The 22,542-nt window shown below is 42.1% G+C and overlaps 1 long non-coding RNA gene across 1 annotated transcript; it reads right to left on the bottom strand.

The window, feature by feature from the left end:
• Positions 1-4,115: 4,115 nt before the first annotated feature.
• LOC135738698 (uncharacterized) lies at positions 4,116-5,102 on the bottom strand. The gene is made up of 2 exons (XR_010528760.2): positions 4,482-5,102; positions 4,116-4,362 (listed from the first exon to the last, which is right to left on the bottom strand). It is a non-coding gene; the product is annotated as an uncharacterized lncRNA (long non-coding RNA).
• Positions 5,103-22,542: the final 17,440 nt, after the last annotated feature.

The following is a 22,542-nucleotide window of genomic DNA, read 5'->3' as shown; positions in this document are numbered from 1 at the left end:
GCAGCTCGAGAAAGCGCGTCCGCTGCTGTATTGAGCGAGCCCGGAATGTGAATGGCACGAAGGGACCTCAGATGCTTCTGACTCCAAAGGAGGAGATGACGAGCGAGATGCGTCAGGTGACGGGAGCGCAAACCGCCTTGACGGTTGATATACGCAACGGTCGCAGTGTTGTCGGTGCGTACTAGTACATCCTTCCCTCGCAGCTCCGTAGCGAAGCGTACAAGTCCCAGATATACTGCCCACAACTCTCGGCAATTGATATGCCAGTGCAACTGGGGTGCTGTCCACACCCCTGAAGCCGTAAGCTCGTCGTACGTGGCACCCCAGCCCGTGTCGGACGCATCTGTATGTACAACAGCATGCCGAGCGATCTGTCTCATGGACACACCGGACCTGAGAAACGCGGGGTCCGACCACGGGGGGAATGTTAGGCGACACGCAGGTGTAATGGTTACACGATGGATGCCGGCGCGCCACGCTCTCCTCGAGACTCGATCGTGAAGCCAACGCTGAAGCGGTCTCATATGGAGCAGCCCGAGCGGTGTCACGGCCGCTGCTGCTGCCATATGCCCCAGGAGCTTTTGAAATTGTTTCAGCGGGACCGCATTCTTCCCTCGGAATGAACCGAGGCAAGTCAGAATTGACTGGACGCGCTCTTCTGTCAAACGCGCCGATAAATCGATCGAGTCCAGTTCCATCCCGAGAAAAGAGATCCTCTGCGTGGGGCAGAGTTTGCTCTTTTCCCAGTTGACCCGAAGACCCAAACGGGCGAGATGCCGAAGCGTTAAATCTCTGTGTTCGCAAAGCGTCCGTCGAGAATGCGCTATTATAAGCCAATCGTCGAGGTAAGCCAATATGCGAACGCCGCTCTCTCTGAGGGGTTTTAACGCCGCCTCCACTACTTTCGTGAACACACGGGGAGAGAGGGATATCCCGAACGGTAAAACTTTGTACTGGTATGCCCGTCCCTCGAATGCAAACCGGAGAAACGGTCTGTGACGAGGGAGAATGGACACATGAAAGTACGCGTCTTTCAGGTCTATAGCCGCAAACCAATCTTGGGGGCGAATTGAATTGAATATTTGCTTCGGTGTTATCATCCTGAAAGACCTCCTCTGCAGAGATTTGTTCAGAACGCGCAAATCCAAGATCGGTCGCAACCCCCCGCCCTTTTTGGGTACTATAAAATACGGGCTGTAGAAGCCCGATCTCATCTCGGTTGGAGGGACCGGCTCGATCGCGTCCTTCGCCAGCAGGACTTCGACCTCTGCACGCAGTACATGTGCATCGGACGCTTTCACCGTGGTGAAACGAATGCCCGAGAATTTGGGTGTGTGCCGGTTGAATTGTATTTCGTAACCGAGGCGGACAGTGCGTAAAACCCAACGAGACGGGCTGGGAAGCTGAAGCCAAGCCCCCAGGGACCGTACGAGGGGGATTAACGGCACTACCGGGGTACCCGCGGGGGGGCGGCGGAGCGGGACAGGTGGTACTGCCGGTACGTCTGCTGGGACAGCATAAGTATCTACAGTATGTGTGTGTGTGACACTGACCTGAGCCCGCTGAGGGTGACGGTCGTCTGGTCTCCTCAGCGGAGAGCACAGACTCCGATGAGGGTGCTGGTGGTCCCGTCTCCTCAGCGGAGAGCTGGAACTCCTCAGAACACCCGCTGGCGATAGAGGAGAGGGAGGAAGAGCATGTGAATGCCCGCTCACATCTCTCTCGATCCTCTGAAGACCTGGAGAAGGAATAGGAATGCACTCTTTTTGTGGTTTTGTGGGTGCCGGCTGAGAAGCCGGCGGAACAAAAACAAAACGAAACCAAGGATTCTCCATCCGGCCCTCTACCGGTGGAGGGAGCGATGCCGTCACCGTCTCCCGAAGAGTGATCCCATCCGATTCCAGGTCGCCCGTCTCAGGGCCGCTTCGATTTCCGTTTACCACGGGAAGCGGGTGGGGCGGGCGGGGCGGGCTGCCGACGGCTGTTCCCCCTCCGTGGCCTGGAAGATGTTCTAGTGGGGGGGGTGGAGGCAGCCGCCGCAGGGCGCCCTCGGCGAGGAGCAGACGGGCCCGCCGGCGCTGGAGGGCGAGATGCAGGTCGCTTGCGCCGGGGCATGATCTGAGCGATTGCCTCTGTCTGCTTCTGGGCGGCGGAGAACTGCTGGGCGAAGGACTCCACCGACTCACCGAAAAGGCCAGCCTGCGACACTGGAGCGTCCAAGAACTTGTTCTTCTCCGCATCCGACATGTCCGCCAGACATAGCCATAAGTGGCGTTCCTGGACCACCATCGTGGACATGGCACGACCAATCGCCTGCGCTGTCACCTTCGTAGCGCGAAGAGCCAGGTCAGTGGCAGCCCGGAGCTCCGAAAGGACAGGCGAGTCGTGTCCTCCCTCTTGCAGATCCCTCAAGGCTTTGGCTTGGTGAACCTGCAGCAACGCCATTACGTGCAGGGCTGAGGCCGCCTCTCCACATGCCTGGTGGGCAGCGCCCGTTAAACCGGAGGACTGTCTGCAGGCACGAGAGGGGAGGGTTGGGCGGTCCTTCCAAGAGGGAGCGTGAGCCGGACACAGCTGCATCGCGACAGCACGCTCCACGGGAGGGATCCCCGTATAACGCTTAGCGGCTCCGCTGGTGAGGGAGGTGAGGGGGAGGGCTGAAACGGCCGTAATCTCGTGGAAAACGGCGACTTCCAGGTTCTAGTCAGCTCCTCGTGCACCTCGGGGAAGAAAGGCACCGGTGGAGAGGGTTGTGAAACCCGGGCAGCTCCAAAGAACCAATCATCCAGGCGGGACGGTTCGGGCTGAGGGGGGGGAACCCACTCTAACCCTACGGTCTCCGCCGCTCGAGCGAGCACGGCCACCATCTCTGGATCGAACTCCGGCGTCCCAACCCGACCAGAGGGAGGAAGGGCGTCGGGGTCCACGTCAGGGGGAGGAGGCCCACCCTCGGATGCTGCGGCGTCGGTGGACCCGGAGGGCGGCACGATGGATTCTAGAGACATCGTAGAACACGACGCTGAAGTCTCCATCGGCACATCAACCGGCTGTGGATGAGGAGGCTGAGAGCCTGAGGACGAATCCCCCGCTCGGCTCAGCACAGTGATGCGCAGGTCGTCCTTTGAGAGCTTCACAGCCGCACCGTGGCGGCGTTCAGCACTCGCATGACGAGGGTTGCGTTTTTCCCGGAGGAAAGACAACCGTCTGCGCAAATCCACAAGGGACATGTTCTCGCAGTGAGAACACTTACCCCCAGCGAACGCTGCCTCTGCGTGCTCGATGCCCAAACACGAAAGACAACGCTCGTGACCGTCCTTCGGACCCATGTATTTGCCGCACCCAAGATCGCACGGACGAAAAGCCATCCTGAAAAGGACGCTGATGTCCGGATATACGAGAGAGTGGCTGCCTTTAACAAGGCACAAAGCTCTCTCGTATCACTCTTTTAGGGAAATTCACTCAGATGCTCAGTTGATGATGCGCACAGGGAAGGCAACGCACACACTACTCAAAACAACAAAACAGGTGTAGAGCCGTGGAATTAAGCGAAGCGTCCGCTGTGGTACTGCTAGTCCAACCAACTTCAGCAATCGAATCCCACCAGAGTAAAGTAGCTTCTCAGTAGCAGATACTGCCGGCTTTCGAAGCGATAAAAAGCTAATTTCCCTATTTGCACCTGCTGCTTATATACGCACCTGGCGGGGCGGCGCCAGCATTATGCAAATATCTCAATGCCAAGTTCATTGGCGTTTTAGTAGTATTCGAAGCAGATTGGTCTCTCTAAGCGAGTTCCCAATTCGTCGGTCACGACGTGACGTCGTAGTGACCGACTGAAAGGGAACATCTGATGATTACACGATTTAATGTTTTTCTTCTTTATCACTGCTTTATTTCATTTGTTTCAGCATATGTATGTGTATGTGTACAATGTAAATGTAAGTGTGGTACAATCAACATTTGCTTCAAAATACACGCAAGATCACATTGAATAATTATTGTAATTTGAAATGAACAGTTTAAAAGAACGTACAGTATTTAAACAAATAACTTAAATCTATCTATACAAACTGGCAGTTGCGTAGATAGTTCTACCATAAAGACTCAGAAGGCAAGTGAACGTTTGAATGACATTTATTCCATGTTGAATTAAAAGACAGAAATTCAAATCAGACTCAATTAAATGGATGCTTGAGTCTCGTATAGATTATTTTGGCGTATGCCCCGCCTTTCGTCCGGGTCTAGCTGTAGTCCGGCAGATCCTGCCTGATGTTGAAGGCAGGGGCGGAGCCTACCCCCGGACAAAAGAACAGGGAACAACCTGGTGGTGGTGGGGAGGATGGAGGCGAACTTCAGCTACGACACCTACGGGCAGCAGGAGAGAGTGTTAGTTCAGCGTTTAAATAGTCGGCATTGAGCTGTGATTGGCAAGCCGATTTTATGAATGAATGACGTGGTATTAGAGTCTTCCTGGTAGAACTTACGCTGACGCTTTCATTTCTACCATAAAGACTCAGAAGGCAAGTGAACGTTTGAATGACATTTATTCCATGTTGAATTAAAAGACAGAAATTCAAATCAGACTCAATTAAATGGATGCTTGAGTCTCGTATAGATTATTTTGGCGTATGCCCCGCCTTTCGTCCGGGTCTAGCTGTAGTCCGGCAGATCCTGCCTGATGTTGAAGGCAGGGGCGGAGCCTACCCCCAAAAGTGAAATAGATCAACTGGCTTGATTGCTAGGAAATCGAAGAGATGTCAATCCTGAAACAAGAGAAAATGTTAAGAAGGAATCAGACTTCTTAAGCTATAAAAGCTATTTATTGGAACCCCCCCAAAAAATTAAGCCACGATAGGCATAGGCATTCACTTTAATGTCTGATTCACACAAAAGGAATAGGATAAGAATGACAAAATGCTTCGTCGTAAAGTGCCACGGTAGGCTATACGTGGATAGGTAGCCCCGATAGGCAATATATGTAACGCCACGATAGGCCACGTCAATCGATAGCCCCGATAGGCGATGTGTAAAGCCACGATAGGCCACGTCGATCGATAGCCCCGATAGGCGATGTGTAAAGCCACGATTGGCCACGTCGATCGATAGCCCCGATAGGCGATGTGTAAAGCCACAATTGGCAACGTTGATCGATAGCCCCGATAGGCGATGTGTAAAGCCACGATTGGCCACGTCGATCGATAGCCTCGATAGGCGATGTGTAAAGCCACGATTGGCCACGTCGATCGATAGCCCCGATAGGCGATGTGTAAAGCCACGATTGGCCACGTCGATCGATAGCCCCGATAGGCGATGTGTAAAGCCACGATTGGCCACGTCGATCGATAGCCCCGATAGGCGATGTGTAAAGCCACGATTGGCCACGTCGATCGATAGCCCCGATAGGCGATGTGTAAAGCCACGATTGGCCACGTCGATCGATAGCCCCGATAGGCGATGTGTAAAGCCACGATTGGCCACGTCGATCGATAGCCTCGATAGGCGATGTGTAAAGCCACCATTGGCCACGTCGATCGATAGGCGATATGTAAAACCATGTCGATCAATAGCCCCGATAGGCGATGTGTAAAGCCACGATAGGCCACGTCGATCGATAGCGCCGATAGGCGATGTGTAAAGCCACGATAGGCCACGCTGATCGATAGCCACGATAGGCCATGTTGATCGATAGCCCCGATAGGCGAGAAGGCCGTGGAGAACACTTACAGGGCAACGTTTTGCAATTTAGTGTGAAGACCGTGAAGGCACAGATACGGGGCAATGATATGCCAAATAGCGATAAAGGCAGTGGAGGGTAAATGTGGGGCAATGATATGCTGTATGCGACAAAGCCTGTTACAGGGCAACGACTTCCCATGTAGCGTAAAGACAGCGAAGGCAATGATGCGGGGCAACGATATGCCGACTCATTATAAAGGCTGTGGAGGATAGATGCAGGCCAACATATGCAATGTAATAAGTCAATTGTGGTATTCATGACACAATGTAACCATATGCAAAGTAACGAGGAGGCGGTGATACAGATAAACCATAAGTTACATGGCGAAAAACGAGCGGGAGCCCATGATAAGGCAATGATATGCTGATTAGCGAGAAGGCCATGATACAAGTCAACAGTTTGCAGTATAGCAGACGACTGTGAATGCTGGATACAGGGCAATGATATGCCACGCAGCAAGGAGGTCACGAGAGCCATGCAATGGGGCAACAATATACCCTATAGTGAGAAAGGCTGCGAATGCCATGTCGGAGGCTGTGATGAAAAGCAACAATATTCCGATAAAGCACGCTATGCCACAGATTAATTTAGCGAGAAATGAGACATGGTTGAGTAACCTACACCACCACCAGTATATGCTTGATCATACCGTGATCATTATGCAGCTTAAAACTATAGAAAACTGATGAAACTTTGCATTTCAAGTGTATTAACTTTTCGTAGTATTTATGTAGTAAAAGATGGGATTTTGGCTATGGCTTTGAATTGCAAGCATAATAACGGCAGAAAAATTACCTAGGAAAACAGAATCATAACAATTAACATGAAACTGATTGAGAAAGAATTTATGGTTTTTGAATTTTAAGATTAATAATTATAGACTAGAAAGGTTAGTAAAATGGAAGTAAATTAATCTAAGCTGTATAAACTAAATCTGAACGGACAATACGCAATTGAATGCTTAGTGTCTTGACTGAAGTGTTATTAACATCTTGAAACTAGAAGGTGCGGGATCAGGTTATGTCAATAGACCATATTATCAATGATAGCCGACGCCATCAATTGCCCTTCTCACACAGAGATTATGATACTACACAGAAAAAACTTCCAGGATTTGTCTGGAATCATTAAATTTTGGGCCATTTATTCTGCCAATGATTTTTCGGAGTCATGCTTACTGTGAAAAGCCATAAAGACGTGTGATGCATGTAAAGTCCTGCACGTGCTTGTCTTTTCGACGCTTCTGAAGTTTGGCAGTTATTCGGAACTCGTAGTTTTTGGGAGATCATGAGGAGCGCGTGATGCGCTGCTCTGTCATGCATGTGAATGATCTCAGCTTTAGCAGCACGTATAGCGAGGAGCTCCCTGGTCTCTGCTTTAGTCCAGATTGCAGACATCTCATTGTGAATGTTGAGCTGCGTTTAAATTCCAGCGTCGAAGAGCTAAACCATAACTTGTTGTGGTGACGCTTACGCATCGTTTTGCCCTTGTTCACTCTGAATACTTTACGTGTATCTTACGGCAATTTTACTAGGTTTTCTCCATGTAAGCGTTCCCAGATCACTTCCGGGGCATGGTTCTGTTGACACGGGACCTTCGAACATTTAAGAGAACATATTTTAGACGATGCTGTGAGTCAGACTTCACCAAAAGTCTTTGACAACATGCAATTGACTTGTTTATCCATTAAAGTTTAACTTAATTATGCTGAACACTTTCACATACCATCCTTACATAACCTGCAGTTGCAACACCAATGTGCATAGCATGATTTGCCTTATGAGAAACTACCTTTTCAATACACGAGTAATGCTTTGACTTCGCTGCACCTGAACTTGTAATGCATGTAGCGTGGACTTCTCCTCGCACTAGGGTGGTTAAAATGCACACTGGGTTTAAAATCAATGAGAGCGAGTTCCATTCCCTGTAACAAGGTAATTTTCAAACCGCTAAGGCATCAGTGATGTGCAACAAAGTTTAAGAGGTTTGCAAACGAAGGTGTTGCCAGCTGCTTAAGCTGGTCGGTCTGGTGACTTGTATTTAAATATATTAAATAGATATGATGAAAATTTTCAAAAACCCCAAAGCTCAAAATCTATCACATGACTAGACAGAGCAATTTACAAAGATACCATTGTAAAAGTCCGTTGAAGATTGAGAAAGTTATGGTATTTTTAATATTAGAAATCAGAGGAAAGTTATATGATGTGTGACCAAAATGCTGCTTATTCACATGTTTTTGCTTATAACTTTCTCATTTTATCAGACATTTTCATGAAATTTTAACAGAAGGTAGAACTTTGTTAGTACTTTCAAATTAAATTATAAACATTTACTGTTTTAGTCAGAATGAGCATCAGACTTTAGTTTGAATGGGCATCGGACCCGTGGTAACCATTATTTTTTAGAACGATGCCTACAGTGGACATTCTGACAAGACATTCACTGTAGTCTATTACAAGAAACGTAATATGCAAATTTTCCCGATTTATTTAAATACAATCTCCTCCATATTACCATGTTTCAGCACCAAGATAAAAGATATATTGTGGTCCATCAACGTTTCATTAGTGTCCAGAGTTTAGTGGAAGCATACCGACCGGTTGAAAGTGACACTCATTTATAAACCGTTGCTGTGAACTAAAAACACCTCCGAGTTGAAAACTAAACATATCAAACGCTTCCGGTGGTCGGACTTGACGTATTTATTGTCGTATTTAGTGAAAACATACAACCTTGCGACGAGGACTGAATATTGCATGAGACGCATTGTAAAAGTGAGACGCATTCTGCCGCGCGGGCAGAAGCAGATTTTACGCGCGTGCCCGCGATGTCAGCATTGCTATATTAAATAAGAGGAAATAAATTGTCACATTCCCAGTACTATCGTGTCGGCAATCTCACGGGCTGCGTTATGATGAGATCTCTGGATAATATCGCCCAACACTAGATCAGAAAAATAATTTTAATGATGTAACTTACCTCACACCAAATTAAAATGACAGTGCATTTAATGCCACAATTCTTATGAAATGCAATAAATTGATTTCAACTGTATAAGTGACAATGGCGTTTCGAACGGCCGTCGGATGAAACAGTGATAATTGTACATTTGACCAACATAACCAGACAAACACTCGCGATTTGCGCAAGAAATGCAAGTTGAGCGTTACGACTGCGTGCTTATTCCTCTGTTAGTATGCCAATGTGGCCTATCGTCAGTGTTGAGCAGCCTGCATAGAGATGTTAACAGTGACATTAACAATGACATTCACAACTAAAATAAGACATCCCGTATATTTGGTCAAAGACTGCAATAACTGACAAATACAATAGGTAACATTTAAGTCCCTTAAATTGGTCGGAACAGGTAGGCACATATCGGGAAGGTTGTATAAATTAGACATATGCAGGAAAATTATGTAAAGCAGTGACCTTACCTTGGTTTTTTGGCAGACACATATGAAAAATTTACACCATTTTGTCGTTTACGCATTTTACACAATTTGTTTACAACAAACACGTAATTCACTTAGACCGTTGCGTTCGGGTCTTTGACGTTAACTTACTCACGCGTTAATGCCGTGCTGTTAAAACGCGATCGCCTTTCAGGATGAATAATGCCATTAAAAAAAAATAATATATATATATACATGTTTGCTTTACGGAGCCTTCGCGTGGTGAGTCTCGTTTAGTTGAGAAGACAGAGATATTTTAGTTAGGAAGACATCACCCTTCGGTGTTTACCATGAACCGTAACTCCTCAGGCAATCAATATGATCAGTGACACCTGTTGCGGCCGAAGCTCAGGCAATCATCAGTGACACCTGTGCAAGCGTCCAGTGAGTTGCTTTGGTCGATTACAGTTTACGTTAAACAGGACTGCATTGTATTAATCTGTTCATTGAAATGAAACGGCCTCATTCATTGCGTTTTTGTGCCAAATTTGCGAGCTTCCCTAAATAAGGGACTTTGGCAAAGATGAGTTGCGTTCGAAGGGGCTGGTCAAACAACGCCTACCGTAACCTTGTGTTGCAGTCTGTGAGAACGAGTGGCAGATGAAACCGAGTAGCATTTCGTGAATGAAAGATCCTGGGAAAAGGTTAAATTGGCACGAAAACATTGCGGGCCGAGTAAACATAGCGAATTCACAAATAAGCAGAGGAAGGGCGAGCGGTTTGACATCCGATTCTGCGTGGTACGTACGAGTAACAATCGCTTCGAAAACGTTTGGTTTGCACTAAGCATCGAGCAATCGAACTTCAGCTACGACACCTACGGGCAGCAGGAGAGAGTGTTAGTTCAGCGTTTAAATAGTCGGCATTGAGCTGTGATTGGCAAGCCGATTTTATGAATGAATGACGTGGTATTAGAGTCTTCCTGGTAGAACTTAGCTGACGCTTTCATTTCTGATATCTTAGCTGACCTAGTTTCTTTCACGTATTAGGGACAGTTTAATATTTCAAATGAGTTTTTATATGAAGGTCATGCGAATAAAGACATTACAAGTCTTTAAATCATTACTGTAGATGCACTTATACATTTGTTTCAAGTCACACATTTCATGTCAAGCATACAATCATAGTAAGGATGTAATATATTATCCTCTTTGCCTGGTTGATGAATACAGAGCTCTTTCTCGTGAGCACAGGCCAGCATTCATCATCCCTGTGGTGATAATGAGAAAGCACTTTTCACAATTACCTGATGATCATTAAGCTGTTAAATAGACTTTGCCCTGCAGTGATCTCGGTGGCTATCACAGCGCACCTCATCTCTATATTGAAAGAGTTCAACAAGATTACATTCTAAGCAAACCATGAGTTCTTAGGTTATAAATCTAATCTGGATCATGCTGTAAGGTTTAGTGAGACACTTTGGGTAATGCAGGATGGCAAAGATTAGTTAACATATCTAACCACTGTTTAATGGTGCGTTAACACCAGACGCGAATGAAGGGTTAAGCGCGAGTGATTTGTCAGTGCAAAGATGCGATAGACATCCTGCTGTGTTATTCGCGCAAATGACGCATCACGTTAACCAATCAGGAGCTTGCTGTAGTAGTGATGTGATTTCGATGAATCGAGCTGAGGCAGAAATACGAAACAACAATGGAGGACAAAATCATTGTCTCTGTATGTGGACACCCAGAGCTGTATGACACATCTTCGTACTTTTATAAAATAATAAATAAAAAGGAACTTGCTTTAAAGAAAGTGAGTGAGGAGGTCGGACAATCTGGTAAGTTGTAAAAAACGCTCTTTAAGAAATTTAAGGTATATACAAGCTAACTGATGCTGGCAAATTGAGTGACGCAAGTTTCACGTGCAAATGACGTGAATTTCACTCAAAAAAGACGCGAGTTAACGCTTGTTCAAACATTCAACTACGCACAAAATACACGCAGTAAAGGCTTTATGTGCGTTCACATAGTTTACACATCGCAAACCATCATTTTGGTGTTAAATAACGACTGTCAGGATTAACTTAAGGCGTGCAGTGTATAATTAATGCTGAAAAGGTGTGGTCTAGCTATTCTTGCACATGCATTTCTATGATTTTTCCCTTCAAGACGCAAAATTTATTTTAAAATTTAATTTAAGATTAAGCGAGATAAAGTAAGCAAGAAAAGTGGAAACAATTCTTAAAGCTGTAACCGGTAACTTGTTTTGTTACAAAGTAAAAAAAGTAAAGCAAGTACATAAAAAGTGTTCAATTCTCATATTACCTCAGTTTGAACTGAAAGGATAATCATATGATCTATGCAGTAAGTTGAGCTGTCAGGTATATTTGACACTCTATTTAGTGAAATGTTGCTTTTTGAGCACACAAATGCTCGGCAAAGTTATCAAACTAAAAGTTCACTGCAAATGAAGATATTCTCTCCATCAGAAAATACATTTCCAGAACAAAATACTTTTTAAAAGGACAATAAATGTCTTTTTTTAGGTCAAACATCACAGCTTCCCTTATTTAAATAATTCCAGTCCAAAGCATATGCATAAAGGAGGCAAAGCCGCTTTAGAAGTGTGTTATCGCCATATCAAAGAGACAGTTTTTCCACCCTGATTCTAAACTCCATTTGTCCAGCCTTCAAAAATATCTAATGTTGTTGTACTTTTTGACTTTGGGCTTACTTTTTAAACTTGTAAGCCTCTAGTTTACCCAAAATTGAAATCTATCATATTGCATTGGCAACACAAAGGTCATGGGTTAAATCCTAAAAGAAAACACATACTGATTAAAAAAAAAAAAATTATAGATAGAATGCACTGTATGTCACTTTGAATAAAAGTAACAGAGCCTAAACCTGCTGAAATTACAGTAAATACCCTTGGTGTAATGGACCTTCCCAGATTCCATTTAGACATCAAAGTGTTCACCGTAAAATGTAACATTCTGGGCAAATGGAATAATGAAACATTTTGAGTCATTTAAATCGGCAAGCATCCATTAGTCAGCTGTGTCGTGCTTCTTTTAAACTTTCTGCTTTGCTAAAATGAAATCCCAAGCAATCAGCATTTGCAGAAAAGCAATGATGTGTTTATTTTTCTGCTTGTTCAGAGGAAATTGTGTATTATACATTAAATGACAGTAAAATGAAAACTTGAATCAACTTAAAATATTACTTCAATTGGTTACACCAAAAAAAAGTCGCTTTAGTTTCTGCTTAGGTGAAAACTTAATGGATTTCATTCTGGCATGAGTTTAGTTTTGGATTTCAACTGGGCTTCCGATCAAGACTTTATTGTATTTACTGTTGCGCATTTGCAATGATTTTATTTCCTTGTGGCACATTAACATTAACACATAAAATAGAAAGTACAAGTTGTTAGATTATCTGAATTTGGCTGAGCAGTCTTTGGAGAAGCTTGCCAATGTATTATAATGCTTCTAATACATTAAAGAACTAAGTGCTTTAAAAAGAGTTTTAATGAAGGTGTCTGTTATTTATATCTTAAACATTGTGCCATCCCAATACACAATTTTGAATTTGCAACTTGTTTTGCAATAAAGCTGAACACCATGCCCAATAAATTATTGTTAACTATAGTCAAAATCAGAATTTTACCTTTGTAGCACATATGAAATCAATTTCCATCATTACAGCTTCTCTCTTTGCAGTTAAAAATAGATGAGAAATTTCTTTAACGCTCAGTGAAGCAGAATATTTTTTGTTCTGGACCCCTACCAGAACCACACCGCTATACAATCCCCATTGATGGCTGTGATTTGAAGAATACTGAAAGATTGTGACAGTGATAAAAAAGATGAGGTTTTGTTCTTATGAACAGCATAAGGTTCCTCCTGAGTTGTGAGGTGATGGTCTTTTGTCAGTTTGTCTCAGGCTGAGCTGTACCCTGGAGTTTCTGTCCTGTATTTGAACAGGATACAGCAGCAGGTCTGTGAGAAGATGAATTGCAGTCTCCTTTGTGGGTCTCCGTTTCTCTCCTAATGATCCCCAGCTGTATCCGCACACCAGCGTTTTCCACACACAAGCCCGGCTTGTAGTTGACAAATTGTAAAATGATCAAAAAACCGCTGGCAGGGATTTAACCCCTTTGTCTCAAAGTGACCCCGCGAGTTTTGCAGTGAAATCAGGGGAAATGGTTCCTAGAAAAGGCTGAGATTGATTACCTATATCTTTGAACACCTGGAGCTGCAGGCCCCTGTGATAGTTTACGACTCTGTCTGGGGACCCAACGAGATGTGGGAGCTTCACAGAAAGAAAACTATTCTGCCGAAACACTGATGTAGCACTTTAAATGCAAGTCCCCCTGCTTTTATGTCAAATACAGAGAATGTACTTGATTGAAGATGCCAAAAGCAGATCACTAAAATGTAATAGTCCCGAAAAATTGTTGAATAGTTTTATCCTTATTGGTCTCCATAAGCAGATTTTTGCAGAATGTCACCTTAATTCACCTTAATTATCATACAGCTTGATATCAGCAAACTCAAAGAACTTTAAAGGGACACTCCACGTTTTTTGAAAATATGCTCATTTTTCAGCTCCTCTAAAGTTAAACATTTGCTTTTTACCGTTTTGGAATCCATTCAGCCAATCTCTGGGTCTGGCAGTACCAGTTTTAGCATAGCTTAGCATAATCCATTGAATCTGATTAGACCATTAGCATTGCGCTAAAAAAATTACCAAAGAGTTTCAATATTTTTCCTACTTAAAACTTGACTCTTCTGTAGTTACATCGTGTTCTAAGACTGAGGGAAAATTAAAAGTTGCGATTTTCTAGGCAGATATTTGCTAGGAACTATACTCCCAAACTGGTGTAATTGTCAAGGACTTTGCTGCTGTAACATGGCTGCAGCAGGCTCAATGATATTAAGTGTCCAAAAATAGTCCCCTGCTTTTAAAGGTACCAAGTTCTCCATCAGTCTTAGTACACAATGTAACTAAGTGGAGTGTCAGGAAAAGTGTAAAGGAAAAGGTCGAAAAAGGTAAAAAAACAAAATTCTAAGCTTCCTGTTTCCTATTTATGGACTTTGGCAATGTGAACATGCAAATTGAATGACAAGCAGAACATTAATCAGAACTCTGTGGCCACAATTATTTTTTTACTTTTTTATTTGTTATATCTTTCAGCTAAGAGATCAATTTTATATGCACCAAACACAAGTAAATGTATTATTTTAAATAAATAAAATTTAATTGTATTAACCAGAATTCAAAAGTCTATCTATGTGAAAGGATGAGGATAGAGCACTCATTTCATGTCACTGTTGTCTCAGATGGACATTCCTTGGTGACAGAAATGTGATTTCAACCATCCATGTAAGGCTGAGGTCAGCAGGACACATCTGACTGTCTTGCACCATCACACAGCGATGAGCCTTGGATAAAACACACAGATCAGCTTGTCTGCTGAGGATTATGGCATACAGAGCACATGTTCAGAAAGAACAACCTCTTTATCTTGACAGTAAGGACTGCCAGAGCTGATGTCACCCTAGGGCAGCATGAAAGTGCAGCTACACAGTGTCAGGTTTATGGAGGCAGAATCCAGTCGCAGACAACAGTTTTTACATCAAGCTTTACCAAAATGAACCAACAACACATCCATAATTAAACTCAAAACTAAGCACAGGCTTCAGGGTAAGCAGAGACACAACTTAAAAGATACAATATAGTTCTAGTAATTTAAAATAAAACACCATAGGGAGCAGACATGTATCTATTAAATGCACTATAATCTTTTTGCTGCAAATGCTTAACTGTAAATAAAGAGTTTTGATGCAAAATCTTCTAAAGGCTTCTGACGTTTTTCTTGTGTATTAACACTTTTTATCAGGTTCTTAAGTTTAGGTTCATGAAATGGATTCCACATATTCCACATAATACAATTTTTTTTGTTGTTGTGTGAAATATAAACAGCTCACAGTATAATCTACATAATTCAGCAACAATACAAAAGTTATTCAAATATAAATGTTAAGTCCATAACAAGTTAAAAATATAAAAACCATAGTTCCGCCTGCAAAATTCGACGAGCACGCAAGCACGACCATCGCAAGAGTTTTATGGCACACGTCAGTGTGACTTTAGAGCAAGCCGAACGTTATTTAGACACTTTTCTAACCGGCATGCATTTTGCGGCAATCACCGGTGATCGATTCTCCATAGCCTAATGGCAACATGGGCTATATATACAGACAAGGAACCAGAGACAACCGTGACAATGAACAATATCAAAATAAAAAACATAAACATGCATACCTGTCAACCCTCCTGTTTTTCTGGGATTATCATGTATTTTACCATTCTTTTCCGCCATTATCACATTTAAATAATTTCCCGTATTTCTTCCGTATTTTTGTCTTTCTATAAAAAAAACCCACTGGCCGTATTTGATGTTTGCTAAATTCACCTCCGGTAAAGCGGGCGGTAGTATCTCTGTATCATATAATTTGAATGACACCCACCAATGAAACAAGAAAAAGAAAAGCTTCCCGAGGATGGGTGGAGGATGGCGAGCCGTGTGCAAAGCTACAACCGACACGCCCGTTAGCACGCATTTCCGCCCGCCAGCGTACTACTAAATAAACTCGCACTTTTAGATGAGCGGGTTGGTGTGGTGGGGTGTGCATTTTTACTTTGCACGTAGGGAAACACTGCTGTTTGTGCTTTACTGCTTAACTTAGAAGGTGTTCAGAAATGCAACGTCTGTACGATGTAACTTGCGTTTAACAAGTAACTTGCAAACCCTTGAGACCGCCAAACATAGCTGATCCTATATTGGATATACTATATATCAGATACTATTTTATAAAAAAGTGAATTAAAACATTTATAACAAAAACAATGTATATAAATGGGAGCGGTCGGTGGTCGCTGGGCAGACATCGACTGGGCATCACGTTGAAGGAAAGGCCAGTAGATCAATGGTGTGAAGACCTTCACGCAGCAGGAACTGGATCTGTTAGTCAAAGTGTCATCAGGATCGAGGACACTGAGAAATGACTTTAGTAATTATTTTCGTCTTGTTTTCAGTACAAATATCTAAAAATTCTTAAATCAAGATGCATTTTCTTGATGAGCAAAATGAACTAAGAAAATAAGTTTAGTGTTTATACAAAAATTTCAGAGTTAAGTGAATTTGTAATTAAGCAAGTAAAAAAAATCTGCCAATGGGGTATGCAAATGTTACATTCATTTTTCTTGAATTAAGTATTACTAAAAAGGTAATACTTTTAATAAACTTATTACAGGATCTTACCCCATTGGCAGTTTTTTTGTGCTTGTTTTAAGCACAAATAAGCTTACATTTTATATTTTTGCTCATCAAGAAAATGCATCTTGATTTAAGAATTTTTTTATATTTGTATAGGTTTTTAATGTATTTGTCCACATGCAAAATCTTCAACAAAACCTTATTGTTATAACTCTGCCTGAGCTGTAATGTCTTTACCCATTATGAAAATAGATTACCCTTACAAAAATTAACCATGGTTTAACTGCAGTTGAATGGTTATCACAAATTAATTATGGTCTTACAACAAAAACTATGGTTGAACCATTGTTAATGTGGTAAAACCACGTTTTAGCCAACGGTAATCAATATCCCAAAACATAAAAGCATTGTTTATTTTCGTAAGAGTAATAAGATCCATACCAGTAAAAACTGCAATTTTATAAATGAGTGGCTTTCCAGAATAACAGAGAGCTCAAAAACACTCAAGACAAAAGAGCACTTCTGAGGCAGTCATAATCCTTGGATAGTATTCAAATGCAAGCTTACTTAATATACTTAATTCTGTGTAACTGGAGCCTGTTGTACACAAACATGGACAATTACACTGCTTTATGTTCAAAGAAAAATATTTGGTTATTATATTTATTGGTTTTTCCTAACCTCAAATAGCTGGAAGAAATCTGAAATGCAAGCCAAACCAAAGCTCGGGTCTTAAGAGGTTAAATGAGCTATGTTGTGATTTATAGGGTCCCTGTGCAATCTTGAGAGCTTCCTACACTACTTAACAGGTTATAAAGAGGTTAACTACACGTTGACAAAATATGACATTTGGAATGTCGTCCCTGTGGTTAAAGTTGAAAAAAGTCCACCAGGCATTGACCTCCGTGTAGTGTATGCAATTAAATTTGTGTAGTAGTTAGTTAGTTAGTGTGCAATGACTGATGGGTAAATCTCACTTAGGTTGGTTAATACACTGTGCACGCCCCTATTTTCAGATCTATTGTTTAAGTTACAAATTTAATTTTGTCAAGGTTTTTTTTTTCCTGATAAACCAGTGGGGTATCGACCAATGAACTGTTCTCCGACTGTGTCAGAAGTGAGGTCTGTGTGATAGAACAACTCTTGCATCCAGAGCAGATTCTAGATGTATTTATAATGTCACACTCAGACCCATGGGTGTGGAAAGAGCTGGCAGTGATAAGCATAGGTGAGCACTCTGTCATTTACTCTTTCTACCCCAGTGACTGTGTGTTGGAGCTCTTCATCCGTCACAGCGATCAAACAAAGCCACACAGTGAAGCCACTGAGCTCAGCAGAGGTTGACTGAACAGGCTCAGCAATGATGGATTTGTTTACTTATCTGATTAGCAGCCTGTTATTAAGGAGGGCAGCAATACACCTATTTATTTTCTGTCAGCTTTAATTAATCACTGTGAATGATAACAGGTGCGCTTGGACGTTGAACATTATTAAAAGCTATCTAAAGTATAAGATATGTTTCATTCGTGACCTTCACAGTTTATTGAGCCATCTCAAAGTGAGATTCCAGAGGGTGAAGAGGAAAACTAACCCATCTTCACTGCTGCACAAAGTTACATGTAAGTATTAAAATGAACACTGTTAGAAAGGTTTATATTATTGTAATGTACACACACAATACAAAGAAATTGCACTTATCATTTTAACCTTACATCAGTATAAGATAGACTTCACAGATGTCTTGTTTATAATGTTGAAATCCAAAGTGAAACCCCTGCTTCTTTTTCTTTGTTCATCCATCAAAGTTGATGATGACCATGGCACATTTGTTATTATATTGGGTTTTGATGAGTGCGCAGATGGCAGAAGCGGCCAATTCGGGCCTGGAATTCCCTATGGCACACTGGACAGGTCAGGGAGGATGTTGAGGTTTGAGGTGCAGCCAAGTATACTTTCTTGGTAGATTTGCGCTGCCTATTCAAAATGGCACTGTCCTGGACTTTTCTTCTCTAGGCAGGTCAATCCTGTGCTAGGGATTCCCAGCTTTTCAGGTCTAGTGCAAAGCTCTTCATGGAGGCTTTAAGGGTGTCCTTGTAGTGCTTTTTGCGGCCACCTTGTGCTTGCTTGCCATTGTTCAGCTCGCCAAAGAAGACTTGTTTGTTTTGGAAGTCTCACGTAGGGCAGTACATAGGCAGCAGTGAACACTTGAATAGTAAACTGGTCATAAGACCTAAGCATTTTAAAATTTCTTGGTTTGAAACTAAGATAACTTTTTAATTGAAGTTATTTATTTCAGGAGCATAGACTGTAAAAAAATAGACAATGTGTCTCTATGGACTTCCATTGTAAACAAAAACGAAGCCAAAATCTACCATAAACAGCTGCTAACGTCTTGTGCAGATGCCATCATTTGGAACAGGAGTCTGTGCAGAAGTGATCATGAAGTGGAGTTACGGTATCAAGGTCCCACCTATATTCCCCGAACACACAAATCATGTTGTTACGCTAGTTTTTAATAGCATAGTATAACTAACTTAAACAAAACTTAAATTCGAAAACTTAAACGTACATCCTCCTAAGTTAAAATAAGACAAAGCATCTTTGGTATTGTTTTTTTTTTTTGATGTGTAATTTGATTCTTAGGATCGGCCACGTCCCATTTGTTTCAACCAGCCACCAGGGGCGATCCAAATATTTTGACTTTACTTTTCTGGATGCGCGTGGAACGCCTGTTCAAGACTAGTTAAACTGCAGCGATATTACAAAATTGCTTGTGCATTGTCTTATTAATTTGTTAACATCCTTAATAAGACTGCTTGTTACTCTTTGTTACTGTTGGGTTGAAAATGAACTGGGGGTTTTATCAAAAATGTAAATAATATTAAGACAAATGTCCACAAAATGTAAGATATGATTGCACAACTCATATCAATAAGCAAACATATAATTTCACTTCAGAAGACATATATTAACAAACCAAAATTGAATGGATTGAATTCCTTTTATGATGATGGATGGGCTTTTTAGCAAGCGGCCACTATTCACTACCATTACAAGGAAGTGCCAGGATATTATCATTATCATCTCAAGAAATTAAGTCACACATGCATGCACACGCACACACACACACACACGCACACACACACACGCACATGCACACACACACGCACACACATTCTGGTTTCCATGTTTTGTGGGGACATTCCATAGACGTAATGCATTTTATACCATACAAACTGTATATTCTATTCCCCTTACCTGCCCCATTCCCTAACCCCAACCATCACAAAAACCTTTCTTGTACCTTAGATTTTCAATAAACATCATCTTGTTAGATTTATAAGCTTGTTTCCTCATGGGGACATCAAAATGTCCCCACAAGGTCACAAAAACACTGGTATTCCTATCTTTGTGGGGACAATTGGTCCCCACAACGTGATAATTACCAGGTACACACACACACACACACACACACACACACACACGAAACTTCAGGGTCACATGTATGATTCCCAGAAAATACAAAGGTGATGAAAGCAAAGTTACTTTAGATAAAAGTGTCTGCCAAATGCATGCATTTTAAATGGCAACTGTTTAAAAAAAAATCAGCTGTCACCAGCAGTGATGCCTATGCACAAGAAATAATTAAAAATAATCAGTTACATCTAAAAGGTCAATAGCAACACTTCACACTAGGGATGCTCACATTGACCGTTTAACCGTTAACCGAAGTTAAGAATTTATGACCGATTAACATTATCAGTTAAAATAAAAAAAATATTTGTTAATACATGGTGCGTGTCTTAATGAGCCGACTGACATTTCGCCACTTTTCTATCTTTAATTTGTGAATGTCCTGTAAATGACACAAATTATTGCTGCCCTGACGGTCTGATTAAGTAATAATTTGTATGAGAAATCATTTGTATGCGTGTTTGGAAGCTGAACGCGCAAGATGACGTGGTCCGTCTCGCGCACATCCGGACAGACGTTCGCTGATAGCCTCTGACCCTGACCATAAACATCTCTCTTTTTGCACAAACGGAGAAAGACGACGCAAAAGCAAAACTTTCTGAAAAGCGTCCTGGTTTAGAAATGACCACTGTGGTAGATGAAACGGAGACAATCTGCCCTTTGGATATTAATCATCTGGACCGATCGCGTGCTTTTTAATAAGGTAATGTTGCGTGAATATCTGATAATGTATGAATCCTGGTTCTGTTGTTGATCTGTCGCTGCTGTTTGTACGTTCAAATTAAATGTTTTGTTTTTTTACTAGTTCACAGACCACCGTCAACTGTATTTTTACTCAATGGCAATTTCATATTAACACTCTGGGGTCGGCTGCGGCGCGGGCGCCGCAAACTCTTTATTTTTAAATCACTACCCAAAGAGACTTTGATAACTCTGCTGATTTTGGACATACAGATATGATTTATACATCATTTAAAACGTTAAATTGTCTTGTTTTTTTCTGTCCACTCCCAATAAAAACAGCATGTTGTGCTTTTCGCAAAATTAAGAAAATAAACATGATGCGCGTTTTGTTCTCTCTCCCTCAGTGAAGTCCTTTCAGAAACACGTCAGAAAAATTAACTCTAACTTAACGAATATTTTTCATAGAAACAAAATATAAATGTCTACATAATCCTTGGAATGTCTGCTTTTGGAAGATTTAAGTGAAATCGAAAACAAATATTGTAATTCGTTGTTAACTGTATTAGAAAAGAGAGATGTACCGTCTTTCTTCTGTTGCTTCATTATCTATAATGAGCCACGCCCCGCTCCATTGAAGAAAAGAGCAGAGATCATCCATATTCATTAGTCAACCCCACAGTCAATGGACATTCCATCTCTGCAGCCATTCATTGCTGTGAATGAGTTTTAATCCGAGTGCTGGAAACATGACATCTACTTGTTTACTCGTGACTGTAACTAAAGTTATCTCCAGACGCGAGTGTGACTCGATCGACGTCCAAACGCACACACAAACACACAATGCCTCATATTTGAAGCGCTTTGTGGTATCATTATAAAAGATGCGATTGCACACATCACATACTTGTTTACTCGCGCCTAAATCTCCAGACAGACGCGAGTGTGTGTGCTTCGTCAGTGTGACGGGATCGATGTCCGACATATAAATCCTTATTTACTTGCGGATGTGTGTCAGTATCTCCAGACGTGAGTGTTTTCTTTAGCTGTGTCTGAAACCGTTCCCTCGTTCACTCATTCACTATTCCCTATATGGGGAATGACAGTTGAGTCCACTATATGGGGATGAAGCAAATGAAAATGAGTGAGCGATTTCGGACACTGACGTAAATATCATGCGTCAGAGAGCTGTCGCAGAGATTAATCAAAAACACCTGTGTGGCTTTATTGATTGTGCTGTGAAATGGTAAAGTTTACTTTCTTACTGTTTTTCACATTTGTCATGTTTATTGTAGGCTATTAGTTGATAATAAAGAGAACAAAACAACTGCTTATAATATTTATTTACTGCTGTTTGTTTATTGTTTAATAAAAATGTGTATTAGATTTAAAATAAAAGATAACGCAATTATTTTTCATTTGTTTATTTTCAAAAAGTAGAAAATAACTGACAACAAGAAAATGTTTGGTGTTTACTGTCAGTATCCTTCAGCTGATTCAAGTTACGCGTTCGTCTCCCGTTGCATCATGGGAAATATGAGTGAACGAGTGTACATCGAATGTACCCTCAAAATCAGAGTGCATTGTGGGTAAAAAGTAGTGAATGAATGTAGGGAATGAAGTTGTTCACTCAGGTTTCGGACACCACTACAAAATGGCCGACACCCGATATAGTGCACTATATAGTGGATAGGGAGCGGTTTCAGACACAGCTTTTGTCTTCCGTCAGTTGACGCGACCGGAACACACAAACACAAACACGCGAGTCAGGAAACTCGACGCGCTTTTTGGTATTCTTATAAAATACGCGATTGCATACAGTACAATCCTTATTTAGTTGTGTCTAAGCGCATATCTCCGCACAGCAAGTTTATTAAACACAGGATCACTCGCATGTGCACACGTTTGCATTCATGATCAACACGTGAGGTAATGGCGGCGGCTGTAAACAAACATTGATAAGTT

Source organism: Paramisgurnus dabryanus, chromosome 12 (genome assembly GCF_030506205.2).
Source record: "Paramisgurnus dabryanus chromosome 12, PD_genome_1.1, whole genome shotgun sequence".
Classification (NCBI taxonomy): Eukaryota; Metazoa; Chordata; class Actinopteri; order Cypriniformes; family Cobitidae; genus Paramisgurnus; species Paramisgurnus dabryanus.
This window is presented reverse-complemented; position numbering and strand designations above follow the sequence as displayed.